This window comes from Ursus americanus, chromosome 19, assembly GCF_024610735.1.
Source record: "Ursus americanus isolate L20-20 chromosome 19, mUrsAme1.1.p, whole genome shotgun sequence".
In the NCBI taxonomy this organism is placed as follows: domain Eukaryota; kingdom Metazoa; phylum Chordata; class Mammalia; order Carnivora; family Ursidae; genus Ursus; species Ursus americanus.
In genome coordinates, this window is record NC_142145.1 from 8,679,521 (window position 1) to 8,701,130 (window position 21,610).

Consider the following 21,610-nt stretch of genomic DNA (forward strand, 5'->3'; position numbering starts at 1 on the left):
AAACCAACGTTCACACATTTCCTATTACTAGTACCAAGTTTTCAGTGAAGATAGCAGATATTATCCTGACAATCAGTTCTTTAAACAGTTTATTCTATTTTCTATCCCTCCTTTGGGCAATAAAATATCTGCTCAAATGAAATCAAGAAAAAATGAGATTAATACAATTTAGAAAGCAAAGCACTTAAGGAAAAAACAAAGAAGAAGATAGAGGAATGTAAACAAACCCACTTTCAAATTATCTGAAGCTATGGGAACGATGAAACGATACACTGAAATAAACAACTCAAACTGATGTTTCCTTGGTTCCTGTCCAAACAGGATGCATAATTCACATCTAACGGCTCACACACATTAAAAGCAAGCTGTTCTATTATTCTACTCTGGTCCTGTCATCAACTCTCAGCCTACACTTACAATATATGAGCTATGCAGTCTTAAATGGAATAGACCTTGTGCCTATAAAAAGATGTTGGTGTAGAAACTATTTGAAAACCCAAATACAGTTCAATTCGGTAATTTGTGTGTGTGTGTGTGTGTGTGTGTGTGTGGTGTTTGAGCATGTAATGGGGGTGGGAGGGAAGGATGGCTAATAATGAGAAAAATGAGAAAAACTTAGTCTAAACTAAGTTTCCTGGTCAGTTCGTTCCTTTTTTATCCATGGCCCCATGCTCTGGGGGTTAATTATTTTATTCTGGATTTATGACATCATGTAGTAATTTTAATATATCTGTTTCTACCACCAGTCTATAAGCTTCTGCAAATTGCTCTTTATTTATCTTTGTCTTCACAGTGACTAGAATATAGAAGATACTCAATTAATGAACCTAGAGGGAACTAGAACATAGAAGATAATTAATGAATCTAGAGGAAACCAACTGAACCATTCAGTTAAAAGAGCTTACAACTGCCAAAATGCATATGCATGCAATTATGTTCATGCATGTCCATTGGGCCTTAACAAATTAACCTCATTTTATTCATGTGGAATCCTCAAGCCTGTTGGAAATGAAAAGAGTTGCTATGTGTGTTTGTGTTTATGTGGAAATAGAAAGCATGAATTTTGCTGCTTCAGGGAGTTCAGGGAAGGCTCTTCCATTTCTTACTCTACTGAAGGTTAACTGGTTTTCCTCCATTTTTTTTTTCCCATTAATCAAAGTCACCCTTAGCCTTTCAGTTTGTATAAGCCAAAAATTTAGGCTTCCCTTACTAATCCTTCTTCATCTTCCCCTATTTCCAATGCATTACCAGGTCCTGTTCATTTCACTGTATAGGAAGTTTCTAATCTATGTTTACTTTTCTCCTTCTCAGCCACCTGAGTCCAAACACACCCCCCTCACTCAGGTTATTGGAGGAGAGTACCAACAGTTTTCCCTTTCAATGCTGTTCACCACTCACCAACTACAGAGATATTTTTATATTTTTAATCTGATTATTTCATCTTTGCTGAAACCCCTTCAATTTACTTTCCTGTTATTCTCAGGATTAAGTTCAGAATCCTTGCTGCGGCAACACTAGTTTTACCTGCTGGTCTCCCTTCCTCACCTCCCCAGTCCAGCCTCTCCAAGTTCCCTTTGCTTGCACACCTAGAGATCTTACTTCTTATTCTAGCCAAGCTTTTATTCTTGGATTACGAAAGTAATTCAACTTCTTTCGGGTGTCAATATGCTATGCCTATATTAATTCTTTGGAGGGAATACTTCTTTCACAAAAAAATGTAGAAGTTCCAGTTTGAACTAAAATATGTATGTTTTGTATTTTAAAAATAGATAATTCTTAAACATTCATTAAATTCTTGATTTTTTTCTTCCTCTTGATTTATTCAAAATATCAACCTACCCAATTAATACGCAACATGTAAAAGACATATTTTATACTATACATATATTTAACGCTAACATACAGAGGAGCTACTCAAATTCATTACTGTATTTTTTTAAAAATACTTTTTTTAAAAGATTTTATTTATTTATTTGAGATAGAGAGATAGCAGGAGCAAGAGGACAGAGGGAGAGGGAGAAGCAGGTTCCCCACCGAGAAGAGAGCCCGATGCGGGACTCGATCCCAAGACCCCGGGATCATGACCTAAGCTAAAGGCAGATGCTTAACCAACTGAGCCACCAAGGCGCCCCTAAAATGCTTTTCCATTACTTAAAATGAAGCACCACAGACAGTTGTTTTCTACTGCTTTATAGCTTCCTTCATCGAGCGATCACAGAGAGCCACAATTTCTACATGATTATAAAGCTCAGAGGACCTAAAGGGAAATTTCTTCTGAAATAAATGCTTTGGTGAACATTTAAATTTTTGTCACAAAAATAATTTTTTAAAAAGTTAACACTTTTCATAAAGTAAAACAAAGACTACTTAACATTAATGCAATGTGGATTTTGAATCTTTTTAAATAAATGATTCAAATATATTTTCCCATTAAAATACTGAAACTTTCTGGGGTGCCTGGGTGTCTCAGTCAGTTGGGTGGCCAACTCCTGATTTCCGCTCAAGTCATGATCCCATGACCTGACAGCCCTGTGGGACTGACTCTTGTGGGCTCTGCACTCAGCAGGGAGTCTGAGGATTCTCTCCCTTTCCCTCTGCCCCTCCCCCAGCTTGCATGCTTGTTCTCTCTCTCTCTCCAAATAAATAAATAAACCTTATAAATAAATAAATAAAATAAAATAAAATACTGAAACTTCCTAATAGAGATATGAAAAGTTGATTTTCCTTTCTGTAAACTCAACCATGACTTATGGCTTTTGCAATCTCCTTATTTGCAACAATACAGTGCTTAACAATAAAAAGATTAAGTACTGCTAATGCAATAATGAAAATCTAACACTCTAAGTGTATTTATGCTTCTGTTTCATGAGAGTTCTACCTCATTCTGTGTCAGTACGAAAATCTTATATATTTCCAGCACAGACAACAAAAGATACCGGCATTTGGTGATTTAATCATTTTCCCATTTAAGTAAACATGCTCAGTGCATTAAATCGGAAGTCAGTCTAATATTTGTCTCCTCTAGGTCCAGACATTCACTCTCTTAACTCAGCTTTTCTCCCTACCTATGAGAGGCAGACTGCTGTCCTTCATGCTTCACAAAACACCGAGATCATCACCTGTCCTCCCTGCCATCTCTCCTGTTCCAACCTTCCACAAAGTGCTCTGCCTTTCAGTCACTTAATTACCTTTGCTATCCCTTTCAAAACTCCCCTGACTCCCTAAATCACTCACTTTCTTAACGTTTGCATTGTATCAAAACAGCAAGAAAACAGTTTTCTTGAAATTTTCCATGGAAGCTCCGTATGATTTTATATTTAGACTTCTTAATTAAGAAAATTCTTCAAAATAGAGTCTCTCTCTCAAAAAAAAAAAAAGTCACTAAATTTACCAATACCCAGAGAATACCCTGCATCCAGGAAGCAAAGCAATCAAAAGCAATGCAGACTAAGAAACTAACAATAAAGACTTTATTTTCTAGCTTGTTAAGGCAGATTGGAAGAATTTTTTTTTCTAATGACATTGTAGAACTGCGAAACAAATACTTTGGGTTTTTTTATTGTTGCATTTTTATTTTATTTTTTTTTTAAAGATTTTATTTATCTACTTGGAAGAGAAAGAGACAGAAAGAGAGCACAAGCAGGGGGAGCAGCAGAGGAAGAGGGAGGCCAACTTGGGACTCCATCCCAGGACCCTGGAATCAGGACCTGAGCGGAAGGCAGAAGTTTAACCGACTGAGCCACCCAGGTGCCCTGCATTGTTATTTTAATCAGATGGAAATCATACGTGTGATGCATAGTGACATCTGAATAGGGACTGACCACCTGCTGAGTGTGTTTATGCAAATGACTGTCCATTTATGTAAGTTCTTCACTGAGGTTTACAAATAACTTCCTTGGTTGATAAAACAAAGATAGAGCTAAGAAATCCATGTGAAAAACACTGCTAACTATCTCTTTACAAATTTCTGTTCCTACTAGGTTTTTTTGTGGTTGTTTAAAATCAGCATCCCTTTACATAATGTACCCTAGACAAAGATGAACACTCTTGCAAACCTCCCTGTCACTCTAACTTTGACTGAAAAATTGTTATACAAACTCAAATTCACATAATCAAAAGCAAGCAGTGGTAATTATGTAACTTTAAAAGATAAGCTGGGGCATATTAAACATTTTAAGAATTTGAACAAAACTTGATTCCAATCAGGGCAGTTCCAAACTAGAAGTGGATTGGAGCTCTTCACCCATAGGAGCTCAGGGAGAGGCTTCTGTAGAAAAAAGGCAGAAGCAAAGTAAGGAAATTAATGATTGACTATAGCTTAAAGCCTAGTTGGCTGTTTGTGATTGGCTGTCCTTCAGTTTCAGTTTTTTTTTTCCTCCAAAGATTCACTTGTAGCAAATTATCAAGATGTTTTCACATCTTAAAATGCAACCAAAATTTTGTTATGAAAGAATCAAAACAAATTATTTTGAACATGTTGGAAGAACTGGATATAATAGAATTGCATAAACTATAACACAAAAAACTAACCCAATTTTTGGAGTTTAATCACATATCCCTGATTAATCTTCCAAATATAAATATTTACACATGTTCAACTCTTCTTTTATGAAGGAACTCTGGGCTTAGAATGAACTGAACTTTCTAAAAGTTCTCAAAAATATTTTAAACAGGAAACCAGCTGCCTCCACCCACCCATGGCAATGTGTTCAAAGTGTAATACCGCAGGAGCTCATTTAAGTCCTTGAATACTCCAAATTTCTGCAGGTCAGATTTAGTCCTTGAATTATAAGTCTTTATGAATATGATTGCAGAGGAAGTTGAGAAAATAAAATTATTAGTGAATATGGACCTACCCAAGGTTCATAATTATGTTTTTCTTAAAATACATGATTAATCTATTTTGAAATCACAAGGCTATCAACCTCTGAATAGGAATAGCATAAGTTCCAGAAAGTATATTGTATCTGTTGTGACATAAATGGGAAAAATATAAAAGGGATATGTAAAATTGATTTTGCATATAATTAAAACATAGTCATTTATAGTACTACATTTCCGTAAGGTACTATAAAGATACTAAATCAATTATTTTCTCTTGATAAGGAAGATTCTTATATTCAGAAAAACTGAAATAAAATAATATAAAAAAAGCAAAGGAGAAACAATGGAATTGCTTAAAACTGAATGTTCTTATACTACATGACAAAAACAGAAATAGTAATATATACATATATATCACCACAAATTATCAGATCAGCAGTTGATAATACGTTGATGTTTAGAGAAAATGTTGACTTTTTATCTAGTTACTGGCATTAGATTTGTAGCCTTGCTACATTTCTATGGACTCACCTTAGATTAAATTGATATCAATCATGTATTTTGTTCTAATTCTTTCAATTTTAATGTAAAATAAAACAAGTAATCAGCTTTCAGATATATTATTTGGAGGAAAATACCTTCTCAAAACAAATCTGGTGGTTATGTAATACTTAGGTTACCTCTTATAATAATGAGATCCAAAATCTTGATTTCACTGGGAAAATTTCATTTACAATCTTAAGACATGAAATATTAAAAGGTGTTATATTAGATTTTGATCTGAAGATCAGTTACTACACATGCTAATGAAACATTTTTCCTGTCCATATATTCTCCATTTCAGCTAAAATGTCTTTGTACTCTGTTTAGACATAGAGTCTCCAATCATCTTTTTTTTTTTTTTTTTTTAAGATTTTATTTATTTTTGGAGGCATGTGGGTGGGTCAGTCAGTTAAGCGTCTGCTTTCAGCTTGGGTCATGATCCCAAGGTCCTGGGATGGAGTCCTGTGTCGGGCTCCGTGCTCAGCAGGGAGTATGCTTTTCCCTCTGCTCCTCCCCCAGATTGTGCTCTCTCTCTCTCTTTCAAATAAATAAAAATCTTTTTAAAAATTTATTTATTTATTTATTTATTTATTTATTTATTTATTTATTTATCTTTTGAGAGAGAGAGAGAGAGAGAGCGAGCAGGAACAGTGGGGAGAAGCAGAGGGAGAGGGAGAAGCAGACTCCCTGCTGAGCAGGGAGCCCATGCAGGACTGGATCCCAGCACCCTGGGATCATGACCTGAGCCGAAGGCAGATGCTTAACTGACTGAGTCACCCAGGCACCCCACTGATCATCTTTTTAAGTGTTGATATTTTTGGGTTTTGTCCTTTGGCATGAGAGAAGGTAACACTAAAGAGAAAAGCAATTTAACTATAAAGCAAAGTTCCTAGCAAATTGTTAATGGATCTGAAATCAGTTTTCATCTCTTTGTATTGTAGGCATAGCACTCCCTCAGTAAAGACCAGAGATTGGATTAAAAATGTCAAAACAACAGGAAGTGAATAGCCAGAGTTTACGTTTCTCAAGAGATCTGGCTTTCCAGTCCCTAAAACAGAAAAAGTAAGACATGTGTAACGAGAACAGCAAAAAGCTGAATACCAGATTAATTAAACTCTTACATTTCTGAAAAGTTGCTATGTTTTTATTTACCCTCCCAGTTATACAAATATTTCCTTTCAACCGTTTCTCAAATAATCCCTATAATGCTACAGTTTTAAATCTTCCTGTGAACCTCTATTTTTACTTTTTTCTATTTCTCTGCTCTACCAGGTTTGGATTTTTCATTTAATTTATAAAAACAGAAAAAAAAAAACTAAGAAATGTGTGGAATCCTAGAATTGGGTTGATTATTTTCATTACTGCTTACTTTTCACACCAATTAGATTTTCTTAAATGATAGCAAGGGGAGAACATACTTGTACCAATAATTTCCAGAGGTCCCCATATTTTACGTACTGCTCAGAATCAATATAACATAAGTACATCAACATAACCATCATCAGAAGGGTAGAGTGAAACCCAGAGAACACTGGATTCAGAATCAGAAAACCTGGGGTAAATCTATTCCTTAGGAAGGTCACTCAAACACATATCTTCATTTACAGGGAGATAAACATAATGCCTTCAACATGACCTACCCTTGCTGAGAGAATACTGTGTAATGATTTCTATTCTGGAATATTATAGCCTGTGCTGTCCAACAGAAGAGTCACAAGCCTGATGATGCTAGTGAATTTTTGAAATGAAGGTAGTATGAACTGAGATGCATTGTAAGTCTAAATTAGGCACAGTGCGGAAAACAAAAATGTAGACTATCTCATTAATTTTATGTTGATTACATTTTAGAATGGTAATATTTTAAAGATATTGGGTTAAGTAAAATATATTATTAAAATCAATGTCACATTTATTTTTTAATTTTTTAATGTAACTTTAAATTGTAAATGTTGCTTGAATTCTATTTCTGTTGGACAGCTCTACTCTAGAACATCCAAAAAAATTTAAATTTTTCTTATTCACAGAGAATTTTACAAAAATAGAAAACCTTGTTTTGATTTTTTCAAACATATGTTCACGGTGTTCTCATAAGAGTTCTGTCTCTATCTTACCGAGGCTTCCTATCTATGCTTCAAATTAAGATGACTGCTAATAACATTATTTACAAAAATGTATGTTTGAAATGCATTCTATTGATAATGTATATACACATTAGAGTCATGGCTACCAATCAAATATAAATGAACAGGATATTTTCATTCTCTGTCACTTGGAGATGCTGCAATAGTCACATCAAAGTAAAACGGATATCATTCAAAACACTGGATACGACTGTTCAACATTCTCATCTAAGCTTTAAAAGAAACCCTATTTATTTTGAAGCTGTTTAGACAGCATGGGCTTTTAGACAAAAATAATTATTAAATACTAAAAGATATATAGTTTTAAAATATCAGTTTTATTATTAACTAAAGCCCAAGAATAATATTATTGATTCATGGTTTATGAACATCATTAACAAATACAATTTAATTTTATCCAAAACATTGGCAAAATAATAAACATCTAGAAAAATTATGAGCTTACAATTTATTAGATGTGAAAAATTCTATGTCTATATCTTATCTTTCCCTGAAGATTCTTCTATAATGTAATCTAAAACCAAGCAAAACATCATTAAAGATAGCAAGGACAGCAGGGGATATAGTCAATAATACTGTAATACACTTATCATGGTGAGCATTTCAAAAGGTATAGAACTGTTGAAGCCATATGTTGTGTATCTGAACCTAATTTAATATTATATGTCAACTATATGTCAGTTAAAAATTTTAAAATAGGTAACTACACGAGGTGATGGATATGTTAAAAAAAAATAGCAAGGTCAGTGGATGAAATCATTAACAAATTAGAGTCTCAGCATGGGAATGGGCATTAAAATTAGCTTCCACTTGTGGATATTTATCTTTTTACCATAATAAAGTCCATATATAAAATATCATGTTTTTCCATGTATTTTTTAACAGGATTGTTTTTCACATTTTAATAAATTTTAAAAAATTATTAAAAAATAAAATGTACCTAGTTAAACCAGTTGTAGTACTAATTGGTTAGGTAATGGAATGTTTTCAGGGATGAAAACCTAATTCAATGTCCAAAATATTTTCACATGCAGTATCCTTACAAATATTCTCATCTCTCCTATTAATTCCAATAGTTTTACCTCACCCACCTACTGGCTGGTATATACCTTAGACAGTATTACCATACTAGCATTTCTTCCCATTTCAATGTTAAGCACCTTTCTGATTACCTCCTCCCATTTTCCCCAAAACTGTCTTCTTTGACCCAACTTGGACTTCCTATTAATCGAACCCATTACCTTCTAACTATTTATCACCTACTTCATATCGACACTGCCCTCCCTTTTCCAAGCTCCATTATTAACAAATTACCCTCAGCTAGAATGGCATTCTCTTAACCTCACTTGCTAGAAAACTCCAATTCTGGTTGGCATCCAACTATATGCCTGCTCTATAAATGCACCAGAGCACCTGCTAATACTTAGAGAAAACATTGTTCACTTTCAGGTCTCACATCAATTCTTGACTCTGAATATCACACAAGCCCTTAGTACTGCCAAGCCAACCCTACTACATTTCCCCTATCAATTCACTTTCCCATTCTTATCCGTACCCATAAGGTCAAACGTCCCATTTGTATGTTTCATCTGAATCCCCTCTAACTGACTTAAAGATTTTGCTCCTGCAAATATAGTCCTCTCTTCCCTACCTAATCATATTAAACTTCCCTCCTAAATCATTCTCATTAGCAAATGGGCATGCTATAATATCTTTGACCTGAAAAACAAAAATCATCTTGATCCCCAGCCAGGGGCCATCACATTTCTCTAGGATATTTTTTTTTTTTAGTAAAAATCTTTAGAAGATATTTTCGCTCATCTCATTCTCTCTTGAACTCACTACTCTATTAGTTTTCAAGCCTAGATCTCTACAAAAACAGAAAATCAATGACTTCTTTATTGCCAAATCTAATTAACAGGTAAGGCCTATTTCCCTTGACCAATCAGCAGCATTTTATATAACTGGTCATTTCATCTTTCCAGAATGACTCTTTTACTTACTTCTGAAAGACTCCTCTCTCCTGGTTCCCCTCCTACCTCACTAAGTGCTCCTCCTCATTCTGCTCTGGTGGGCCTGCCTCTGATGTGGCAGTGCTCCAGCACTTCTATCTTTTTTTTTGGGGGGGGGGGCTTAATTCTACACATTGAAGATGAGGATTATAAGATAACATTTGTAAGCTCTGCAGCGAACATGTTTTTTACTCTAAAGGGTATTTCTGTCTTCAGCTACCAAAAACAAAAAAAAATGCTTCTATCAGTTTTTAACATCAATTATCTTTTTATCTTTTCTACATATCACAGCAACTCCTAGGAAATATCATCATATATAAATCAGCCAGGTATTTACTTATATGAAAATGTTAGTAATCCGCAAAGCTATGACTTTAATGGAATGGCATTGAGCACAGCCCATCTTTTCGTTGATAGACTGCTTTCCTCCAATAAGATACCCAGTTTTCCTTTTTACAACACTTGATAACAATTGTGCATCTACAGTTGATCAAGGGCGCTGAGGACCAAACACTGAGGACCAGGCATTGAGTATGCAAAAGGCCCTCTATAAGATATAATCTTGGAATACAGCCTAGACCTGTTTAATTAAAATGAAATGTCTTGAGGTCAGTGATGAAAGTATTTGAACTGACAAATGTACTTATTATTTTAGTAATGATAAATTTAAAAGAATGAATCTTTACATTTCAACTATCTTCATCTGTTTGGGCATACAGCAAAAAGGCATTACTCCAGTAAACCTACTTAAATGACAATAAACTTGTAAAATAGTAGACAGCACAGTTCTAAAATGATAGTATGAACACTATTTATATATATGTATATAATTATAATATATATATTTTTATAAAACATTCTATTTAGAGAAAAAGTAAAATATGTTTAAGGTTTAGATATATAGGTAAAAATGTTAAATGGGTTGTTTTTTTTTTTTACTACAGACATACCGTGCTTTACATTATCTATTAGCAACATAAATTTCATATATCCTCTTCACCCATTCAAATAGAACTTACATGATACTTTGCTTTGATAATAGTTGAGTCTTTCCATCATTTTAAGAAGGTGTGGTCAATAAGCATTCATTCATGTCACATATCAAAAAGAAACAAAAGAATGCCAATGTGTTCCCAATATAATTTCCAGTAATCACATGCATTTCTTTTTTGAATACGTGATATTTGGTGAAAATCAGTGATTAATTTTCCTCTGAGAAATCAAAAGACATCTTCGAATACAACGTTCAAGAAAATAAAAGAGAGGAAAGCATAAGAGTTGAATATGAGAACAGCCAATTTAAATATAAAAACTGCTTATTTTCAGTATCAATTTCTTCTTTCTATTCCCAAAAGTAAGAGTGGACCACCTGAGAGAACTGGGATCAGCTCAGATTTACAATATTGTCTCACTGCCTCTTCCCTGCACTCTATTACCCCAAAGCCATCCCAAACCATTCTGCTTAACTTCTGCCAGACTCACATTCCTAAAATACCAGTGGAGCAGAGTGGAAATAGCTCTGGAGCCAGAAAGACAGTATTTGGAATCCTTGCTCCAGAACCTACTATATCTGTGGCTTTAGAGAAATAATTTAACATTTCTGAAGAGCAAATTTCTTCATGTATAAAATGAAGATATGTAAAATGAAATTCATTCTATTATACAACTATCAACATTGTAGATGTGTACGTAAATTACCTTACACATAGGAAATTCTATTATTTGCTGGTAGTGTGGCGATGATTATAATGAAGATGATGATGACAAAGCAAAGAGGAATAAATACTCCCCATCTCTTCAGAAACTTGCAATTGCCCCCATTGTACAATATATAGGGACAAAATTACTCTGTGTATTCGGAGTATATAGTGTTCTCTGTTCTTCACGACTTTGTCCCACTCCTGAGCACAACGTATGCTACTCACAATGGTGCATTTCTTTTATTCTCCAATGAGGCTCATCTCTAACCTTCCCTGCTTCATATTAACTCATGCCTCAAAACTCTTTGCTCCAACAACTATTACAAAGTAGAATGGTCTTATTGTTTTTCAATAACTATCGAAACTCCACTGATTTTTCAAGACTCAGCTCAGGAAGCTGGACTTTTCTTTCAAGGCTTCTCTAAAATCTTGCTAAAAAGAGGATTTTTGAAGGTTTTGCCATTATAGAAAAATTCAATTAACCTTGCAGTATCAGCTCAGGAGAAACGGTACTTCTTCAAATAGAAGTTGTCCTTATATCATTTTATTTTTAAAGAATCACTGTCATTATATTTGTGGCTCTAATAATTAGAGGAAACCCTCATAAATTTCCAGGCCACAACCGTAGCAAGGCACCAGGAAGCTATATCCCAGTGATCAAGCAATTACTGAATCCAATAAAAACATGAAGAATGCAAAAGAGAGAACATTATATGATCTGTCATTTTACAAGAAAACTATTTTTTAGAGTTTGGGGGAAAAAAAGCAATTCACATAAAGCATTTTTCTAAATGTCATGCAAATAGATTTATTGATACCTTAAATCAATATTGCAAAATCACAGAAAAATTACACAGATATTGTATCTCTAGCTCCTTAAGATTCCTTTTTAATCTAATGCTTATGTGAAAATGTGGATAAAAGTCAGAATTCAGGAATATTTAATGTATATCCAAGGATATCCAACAAAAAAAGACTAAAAGCAAGGCATTTAATCAACAGTTGTAACAATCCCCATTCTACAAAAGTATTAGCAAAAGTGTATTCACATGATTTCAGAAAACAGAAAACTCGTGTTGATATGAGAATATCAAGAGATATCATTGCATATTTCAACTGCATATGTTACTTACATGTGTCTGTTTTTAAATAGTATCTTCATTACATTTCTATTCAATAGACTTACCCACTCAACATTCATTTTATAATTTATCTTTGTGCAAAACATGAGCATTTATTTCCCAATGGTTTCCAGAGATCCTTTTCTCCCTTGAGTTCAATAATTACTTTCCATATAAAGATCCATTTCTTTTTTATTATGTACAAGATTTTATTATTTGATTTTATGTTCTTATTTCCTCCATACTACCCAGGTAACTTATATAAGGAAATCAATATTAGTTCTAAGTTTGAAGTATACTTTTCTGTTAACAATAACAGGAATTCAGCATGAGGACTATCCATCAAAATGAAAATAACTCTGAATGCATGAGACATAAATATGAGGGTGTGCATAACAGTTTTATTTTTTAAAACTCTAAGAATATAGATTACTTCAAACACATTGACTAACTCATATTTGTTTGGAACTATAAAACAAAGTTTTAATATCAACATAATCTATGAATGTCTAAATTTAGAGTTGAAATTCTTACCTGAGTTTTGCTTAGTATAGTTATTTTTTAAAAACAGGAAAAGTATGGCAAGCTGTCAGGATAAATAATACCAACAGTGGAAAATGGAAGAAAGAGGGAAGGAATCAAGTCCACTTTAAGAAGAAAGTCCAAATCCCTCTGTTTCCCAGACCTACAGTAGTTTTGTTCTGCATCTTATAAGCAACTGTCTTTTTCTTAGCTCCGAGAATACCACATGCTCTGCTCCAGCAGGAAAATATAATAATTAAATAGAAAACCACAAGGTTATTAGGCATCTTACCCTCTGGGCTTGCTGGGCTGCTCTAGCGGCTCAGTGTTACAGACACATGTGTAAACAACAGAATTTCCTGCATCCTTTTCTCATCTGTATAGCTCTGGGGTCCTGGCCAACAGGATTATTTCCAGCATTAAGGCCACTCCACACTAACTCAAAAAAGATTCCCATTGGTTGTGAAGTTTTATCAAAACCAATACCACAACACTCTCTTTGGATCACAACTGAGTGAACCAAAATGAAATCACTCTAATGTTCCCTACTAAATACCGTCGTACAAAGCTTTCTACCCAACTGATTTGAAACCATGTACTTTGAGTGAAAAAGGAAGAAAATACTCACCCTTTCATCCACAAGCATTTAACGTTTAATAGCAAGAGGTATAACTTGTATTAGTAATAGAAAAAACTAAAATAGTGAAGAAAAATAAAAAACGAATAAAGTAACTGTCCGCAAGATTTAAAGAGAGATTATACTACTGATCACAGGAACAACAGGACCTATCATTGGTCTAATGTTATTTTTATTAGATTGCCAAGAAAAGAAAGGATACTTAGTACAATATTTGAATAAGCAAATCATGATACAAAAACTGTATGTCAAAACCTTGGATTTCAGTCATGTGGCAGGAATTGGGAGCTGAATCTCCAGAGCCCCCCAGGGAGAGTTCACTGGCCACTGGGGTGATGGAGGGAGGGAGTACTTTCCAGTGACAGGACACAGCTGTCAGGAAGCGCTCTGATAAAGGGGCGATGGCAGACCACATAAAAGAGAGCTTCTCTGGTTGACACTACCAACACTGAATGCCCAAAGAAAGACGCAAGGGCAGAAGAAAGACAATCAACGTGTTCCTTATTAATAGCATGAACATAGCATCTGAAAGTTAGAGTTAACGTCTCCAAGTCATTTTACTCTTCCTCCCTCCTTAATTTGGATGATCATTCTTGGCTGAATAACTTATCTGCCATCTACTTCAACTTAACATCCTCTCCCCCTTACTTCCCAATGCAACAGAGAGGTGACCATTCTCCTGTAAAATGGGAACTAACCCTCTGAGCTCGGGTTTCTTTCCCCAACTTTTTTGGGGGAAGATGTGCTCAATCACCATTCTCTCTCCTTTTCCTCTGAACTGTCCCTTCTGTCTGAAATTCCCCATTGGATTTTAAACATTGTCACGGCTTTAGTCCATTTCACTTACGTCCATGTTATTTCCCTGTCACCCTGGGAAATTCACTCATTTTCGTTTGTAGGTACCATTCCCCCCTCCATTTCATGGTCAGGTGACTGAAAGATTTCTTTCCAGCCAAAAACCCAATTTAATTTGCCATATATTCCCTTTAATGCACCAAAATGACTCTCTGCAAACACAGATGCTTGCACATACACACATACATGTGCCCACATGGGCTCACACAAATGCACATTTTGGTTTCTCTAAAGTTTATATACTCCTCTAAGCTCTCACTCTACTTGTTATTGCAGCCATTGATGCCACTGCTCACAGCCCTGGGGACATGGAGACTCCTCTCCGTTAGCACAACACTCTCCTGGTCTTCTTCTTGACCTTTCTTGCTGGCTCTCCCCAATCTCTTTGGTGGTGCTTCTTTTCTCTCCCATCCCACTGTGTACATCAGGTATATTCCCATGGAAATCAACTATCTGTCTGGATAATGTCACCCATTCTCATGGTTTGAATTATCACCTTCCTTTTCAGATAACTTCCAAATAGCTATGTTTGGATTCAATAATCTTTTGAGTCTCTGACACTTACATGCATTAGCACACTAGATAAATCCTGCCACTAGAAAATATGACAGATATGTCATCAACATATTTAAAACTGAAATCATCTTCTCCATGGACTTGCTGCATTGTTTATCTCAATAATGTCAACTCAGTCTTACAGTTTGCTAAAGAAAAACCCTGGAAGTCATCTTTGAGTCTTTCTATTCTATATCCAATCCAGTACCAGTTCCTTTTGACTTTACTTCAGTAATATGCCCAGTCCTCTCCTTCCCACTGCCACATCCTGGTTCAGGCAGCCATCATAATCTGTCTGGATTGCTGTAGTATCCCAAATTATTCACCTGTTCCCAAACTTGTTCCTCTCCATATTTAGCAAGAGTTACAGTGGTCTATTCCTAGTACTTGTGCTACTTGAAATCTTTAAAGAGTTTTAACTCTGTTATCAAATCTTCTTTACAATACATTTGCCAAAATGAAACTTTTCTCGATTACTTTTTCTGTCCTGTTGACTATACCATGTCTTTAAACACCCCCCCCCCTTTATTAGCTTACTCTCCTTTTAAGGTGGAATACTTCCAAGGGATTATTACTGGTCCTATTCTCACTCTACATCCTCGGTCTGGGTGAGCACATCTGTTTTTGTGGCTTCTTTTGCCACACGTATCATTGTGGGGTGAATTGTGTTTTCTGAAAAGATATGTTGAAGTCCTCTCCCCCAACCCCTGTGAATGTGACCTTATTTGGAAACGGGGTCTTTGCAGATGTAATCAACCTAAAATGAGGTCGAGTGAATGAGGGTGAGCCCTAGTCCAATGAATGACTGGTGTCCTTACAAAGAGAGGTAAATTTAGATACAGGCACCCAGGGGCAATTCCTTGAGAAGACATTGGCAGAGATTGAAGTGATACGTCTACAAGCCGAGGATTGTTGGCAACCACCAGAATCTAGAAAGAGGCAAGGAAGGACCCTCCCCTAAAGCCTCTAGAGAGAGAATGGCTTTGCTGATACCTTGGTTTTGGACTTTCATCATCCAGAACTGCGAGATAATAAAATCTATTGTTTTAAGTCACCAAATTTGTGCTAATTTGTCACCAAATTTGTGCTAATTTGTTATGGTAGCCCTAAAAAACACACTAATATACATATAATTCCCAAATACATATGGTCAGCCCATAACAGTTTATCAAGCTTGAGATCTGGATGTCTAATAGTCTAATGAGAATGGGCACTAGGAACCATTAAATGCCTCAGTAATTCCCAAACAGCAAGTCTCTTCTTTCTTCCAAACCTTCTCAATTTTAAATAATGATGCTGCCACCCCTGCAGTCTGTCAAGTTGGAAACACTTTTATTATTTCCCAAGACCGTACACCACTCTACCCCTGACACATAGTAACTACTCTTAGAGTAAAGTCCGAAAGAATTGTCCATTTCTGTCTCCATCTCATATGCTTCCCTCTCTTTTGAACCCTCACCAATCAGATTTTTGTTTCCCCACATCAGGTTTTACTCTCAAGTTCATAAACTACTAGTAGATTGGTAAAATCTAACTATACATGTAAAGCATCTTCTCATTTGAAGCTTTGTCAAGTGAAGGCTCATTTTCCCACACAACTTCTCTTCTCTTGGGGTAAGAAAGTGGAGTAGGATCCTTCTTTGTGCCTGTTACCAAGTCTGGCTCACAAATGCTTTGTTGGCAGACAGGACCTACCAGCATGATGGAAGCAAAGTTATCCAAGTCTCCGTCTTAGTTCAAAGGGTACATTGCCACCCTGGCTTACATACACACACACACACACACACACACACACACACACACACACAAGTGCACAAGCATCTTCATTATCTTACCACTTCATATTCCATAACAAGCAAGGGGAGCATAAGAAAAAAAGAGGAGAAAATTCAGTTTTGAAGTTTTCATAATTTCTTGGCAAGCTCACAATATCTTACGGCACTCAACACATATCAATGAAAGCTGATTTTTTTGTATGTGTGGATTCCAATTTTATTTTATATATTTAGGTCTTACCTGTCAAGTCTGCTATTTACCTACCTGCATTATTTCTCTGTTTCCTCCCTATAGTTAAAAAAAAAAAAAAAGCTTATGTTACCAAGACTCCCATTACAGATACACTTAGCTATGTGGTACAGTTTTGGCAGTAAAACAGAAGGGAGGCCTGATAAGCATTTTTGAAAAGTTTTGTCTTCCTTATATGGATGCCTCTCCATTTCACTTCTTTCTTTATCCTTCCTTGAACAAGGATAGGAAGCTGGAGATGGAGAAGCGCGAACTGATCTTGAGATCACGAAGTCGTGATTCAGATGAAAGCCGCACCAAGAATGGCAAAAGCAGCCAGGACCATGACTGGCCTCATGCAGGCTTTTGGTGATGGGGAGAAAAGAGAACTTCCCTGGTTAAGTCACTGTCATCAGTCTTCTCCTGTGGCCTTACTGAATTGGGAACTATAGGCCCATAGAAAGTTATAACACTATCTAACTGGAGAAACAATGGGGAATATATTTATCAAAACTGATTTTACTCCAGATCTCTATCAGCTAACTAGGAAAGTTCAGAAGAAACCCTAGGCTTGAAAACTCCCACAGCAACCTTTACATAATTTCACAGCTATTTCTCATGAACTCCATGAGGCTTCTCCTCAATTCCACAGAAAGTTAATGCTACAATCAAAGGTAATATTCATGTACTTATTTATCTGTTTCCCTAGAACTGTAAATTTTTTAAGGACATAATATTGTATTTGTCTTTGAATTTTTGGCAGATAAACAAATAAATGGATAAGTGAATGAAGGTACAAATGCATAAATGATGTATGAATGGATGTTCTGTTAAAGCAATGACGGAAACAAAAATAAATCTGAAAGATACACTTCTTTTTTTTATTTTAAAGATTTTATTTATTTATTTGACAGGGAGAGAGACAGCCAGTGAGAGAGGGAACACAAGCACGGGGAGTGGGAGAAGAAGAAGCAGGCTACAGAGCAGGGAGCCTGATGTGGGGCTCGATGCCAGGACTCTGGGATCACACCCTGAGCCGAAGGCAGACACTTAATGACTGAGCCACCCAGGCATCCCTGAAAGATACACTTCTAAAACAATCAGTATATGGTGATTTTTAAATTTCTCCTCCTACTGGGGTTTTCCCTACTTTTATGCATTGAAAGAATTAATAGTGGCAACATCACACATACGTGCCTCTCACTGACAAAGTAGGATAGAGAAATACGGAAAAGTAAGACAAAGAAAAGATTTTCTGTGGACCTTAGTCACTACTTGACAGACTAGGTGGGAAGCCACCATCTTTTATTAAACTAACTTGTGTCTACTCACACACCTCAGCCACATAAATCTGAGTGTCCATATATGAATCTTATTGCAGCATTACAGAAAATGTTTTCTTCCCTCTATTTTAGTAATAGGAACTATTGTCCCACAATATCCAGAATTTCTTTACAAACACAATGTCTATTCTCTAGGACAACGTCTGAGTTGTAACACAAAGCCAGCTTTATTTGTATTTTGTCAGTTACGGGAAGGTTAAGGAAAAATTGTAAGAAAAATAAATTTGAGGGGTACCTGGGTGGCTCAGTCAGTTAAACGATGACTTCTGATTTGGGCTCAGGTCCCGATCTCAGGGTCCTGGGATTGAGTCCCACACTGGGCTCCTCCCTCAGCGGGGAGTCTGCCTCTTCTCTCTCCCTCTCCCTCCCTCCCTGCTCATGTGCACATGCGTGCTCTCTTTCTCTCTAAAATAAATAAGTCTTTTCTTAAAAAAGAAAAATAAATTTGATCTATTATTACTGTACCTTTAAAAAGAAGAGATCCTAATCACAGATGGATGTAGGTTTGAGTATCAATTGGGTGCGGTTGGGGAGCTCCCTCCCTGAGCCTCAGTCTCATCATTGTAAAATGGATGGTATAACCTTCAGTGGACTCTAAGGGTAAGGAGGTAATGGAAATAAAGTGCTTAAAAGAGTAGTTACACTAAATAAATTAAAGCTATCATTAGTAGTAATTATTTTAAAAAGTAGTTATGTTGGCCTAACTACAACATCTAGAAAATAGATTTAAAGCAAATCTTTATATTCTAAATGCAAACACGAAGCAAATGTCAGCATGGCCCAGTCTGATGTCATGACTTATTTGCTACCTAAGTAGCCCCTTTGCAGTTGTGATTTTGTTCTGGTACGAACGCTTAGGCTCTGACAAAACCAACTAGACTTACTACTTAGGTTTATAACAAGCACAGGAAAAATTCATCTTTGTGAGATGGTGAAATTATAATGAATTTATCTTTGCAACTGACATTTCAGGAACTCTCCTTGGGAATACCTACTTATGAGAAAATGGCCCAGAGACAAATACTTTCTTCTTAAATAAGGGGGAAATATATATATATATATATATATATATATATATATATATATATATATATATATATATATATGACATAAAAAGGATTAAAGATTAGTCATTGGATTCTGATCAAGCTCATAGCAAAGTAAATGGTTAACTGTTCTTTCCTTGGTTAATAACGGTTTGTGATGTGCTTCATGTTTCAGGATTGCTCAAGCTCAGCACTATTGACATTTGAAACCAAAAACATTTCCAAGCATTGCCAAACATTCCCTGAGAGGCAAAACTGCTCTCAAGTTGAGATCCATTGTTTAGAGTGATGGAGTAGTGGAAGGTGAGACTAAGACATAGCTCAGCTCTGTTAGTAACGAGCTGTCAGCTGTGGCCTTGGGGAAAGGGACCCAACCTCCCAAACCTCATTTTCCCCATATATATATATATATATAGAGAGAGAGAGAGAGAGAGAGAGAGAGAGGGAGAGTGTGTCAGGAAATTAGACTAGATAATCTCAAAGGCTTATCTTACTAAAACTTAAGTGCCTTAATATCTACCCCACCACCCCCACCCCTATACACACACACACACACACACACACACACACAACCACTCTCCTCACACCTGTCAAACACAGTCACTCAGGTAGTCTGTATGCATTAGGGTATCAAATGCATAAGAGATGAAAACAAAAATGTTACAAACCCATGTGTAACATGGGAAACCCATTTCTAACTCAGTTTTACAGTACTATAATTAATGTTCTTAGTTACTTCAGCTCAAGGAACACTGTGTACAAAGAAACAAAAATTCTTCTCCTTGATACATCTAAACTGATAAGGCCAAACATCTTGTATTTTCCTCAAAAGAACACAACTGAACATTCACTGTATGAATGGAGAGTACTTTTTCTACTCAGAAACTATGATGAATTTTAATTTAACTTGTTGAGCAAATGGAGGAAAGACAATCCACACAGAGAAAAATTAATTTTACTAAATTGATTTAGAAAATCTATTTAATTTCTGAAACCTTAAATGATAATCATTGGACAACCTTGCTAAATCATCTCATTCAAGACAGAACTAATCCTCCTCAATGCCTAATTTTTCTGATTAATGTTAATAAATATTATGGGCAGCAGTAAACTACTACTTGCTAAGGTTTATGAGTACATTTTCTCCATATAACATAAGTTTCCTTTAACTATTTCCAAAATTCATCTGTGTTTTAGAATTCTTATAAAAAAGAATTACCTGCACTCTGAAAGCAAAACAAAAGTTACTTCCTTATATTGAAGGGATTTCCATTTTTTGGTAATATATCCCAGCTATGATCAAAATGCATTAAAAAAACTACCAAAACAGTAATACTTCCTAGCACAATCTACTGTTTTAAAGAAACTGTGAGTCAAGAAATATGGGTTTGTTCTTAACCCCAGTATGTTGCCTATGTTAGACCATATACTTAACATCACTGAAGGAAAATCTGGGAAATATATATATAAAGTTTCCTTTCAAGAAAGAACAAAACATGAAGCATAGTCTTGAGTATCAGTTTTCAAGTCTGAGATGAGACACTTCACAAAACTCATTTATGGTATTAGCAGATTTTAATATAATGGACTCTAAATACATGTTTTCCTCTCCTCACACGCTGTATCTCACTGACATGACAAAAATGTGGCTGTTGTTGTTGAATTAAAAATAAATCAATAACAGTACTGAAATCAAGAAAGAGGGCTTACATCAGACGAGACATTTTTGGAAATTTCTAAACATCAAAAGCATACTGGATCTGATGACAGGGAAACCAATGTGCGAGAAACTACAAAATACAACATCCAAAAGAGAAAGCTGCCACAAGGTTAAAGTCAATCTTGCCAGAGTGTCTGGGGAGAATCCAAGAGCAGTATAAACCCAAACTGATGGGGTATTCATCACCAAGATCATCACTGTGCCACCCCCGCCTGACCACAGGGCACTGGGACCTAGTTTCTCCTTCTCACACACACAACAGCTGCTTAAAGACAGAAAAATGCCTGAAGAAATGCCTTAACAAGTATTTTTTATTAAGTATAATTAACATACGGTGTTATATTAGTTTCAGGTACACAATATAATGATTCAACAATTCTATGCATTTCTCAGCGCCCACCACAGTAAGGGTACTCTTAATTCGCTTTATATATTTCCCCCTCTCCCACCGCCTTCCCTCTGGCAACCATCTGTTGTTCTCTATAGTTAACAGTCTGTTTTTGTTTGTTTGTTTCTCTCATTTTTTTCCCTTTGTTTGTTTTTTGGTTTCTTAAATTCCACCTATGAGTGAAATCATGTTGTTTGTC

General features: G+C 35.6%; 1 protein-coding gene across 20 annotated transcripts in view; it reads right to left on the reverse strand.

Moving 5' to 3' along the window:
• CCDC102B (coiled-coil domain containing 102B) overlaps positions 1 to 21,610 on the reverse strand; it is a 282,169-nt gene that overhangs the window by 129,742 nt on the left and 130,817 nt on the right. The window contains exons 6-7 of one of the 20 annotated variants that reach the window (XM_087869745.1): positions 18,723 to 18,851; positions 16,951 to 16,974 (exon numbers count right to left, since the gene is read on the reverse strand). The exons of 17 other annotated variants lie outside the window; for them this stretch is intronic. The gene's annotated coding sequence lies outside the window, so the exon portion shown is untranslated. Of the gene's footprint in view, positions 1 to 13,155; positions 18,852 to 21,610 lie in introns of all 20 variants that reach the window. 2 more of the 20 variants (XM_087869744.1, XM_087869743.1) reach the window with 2 other exon arrangements.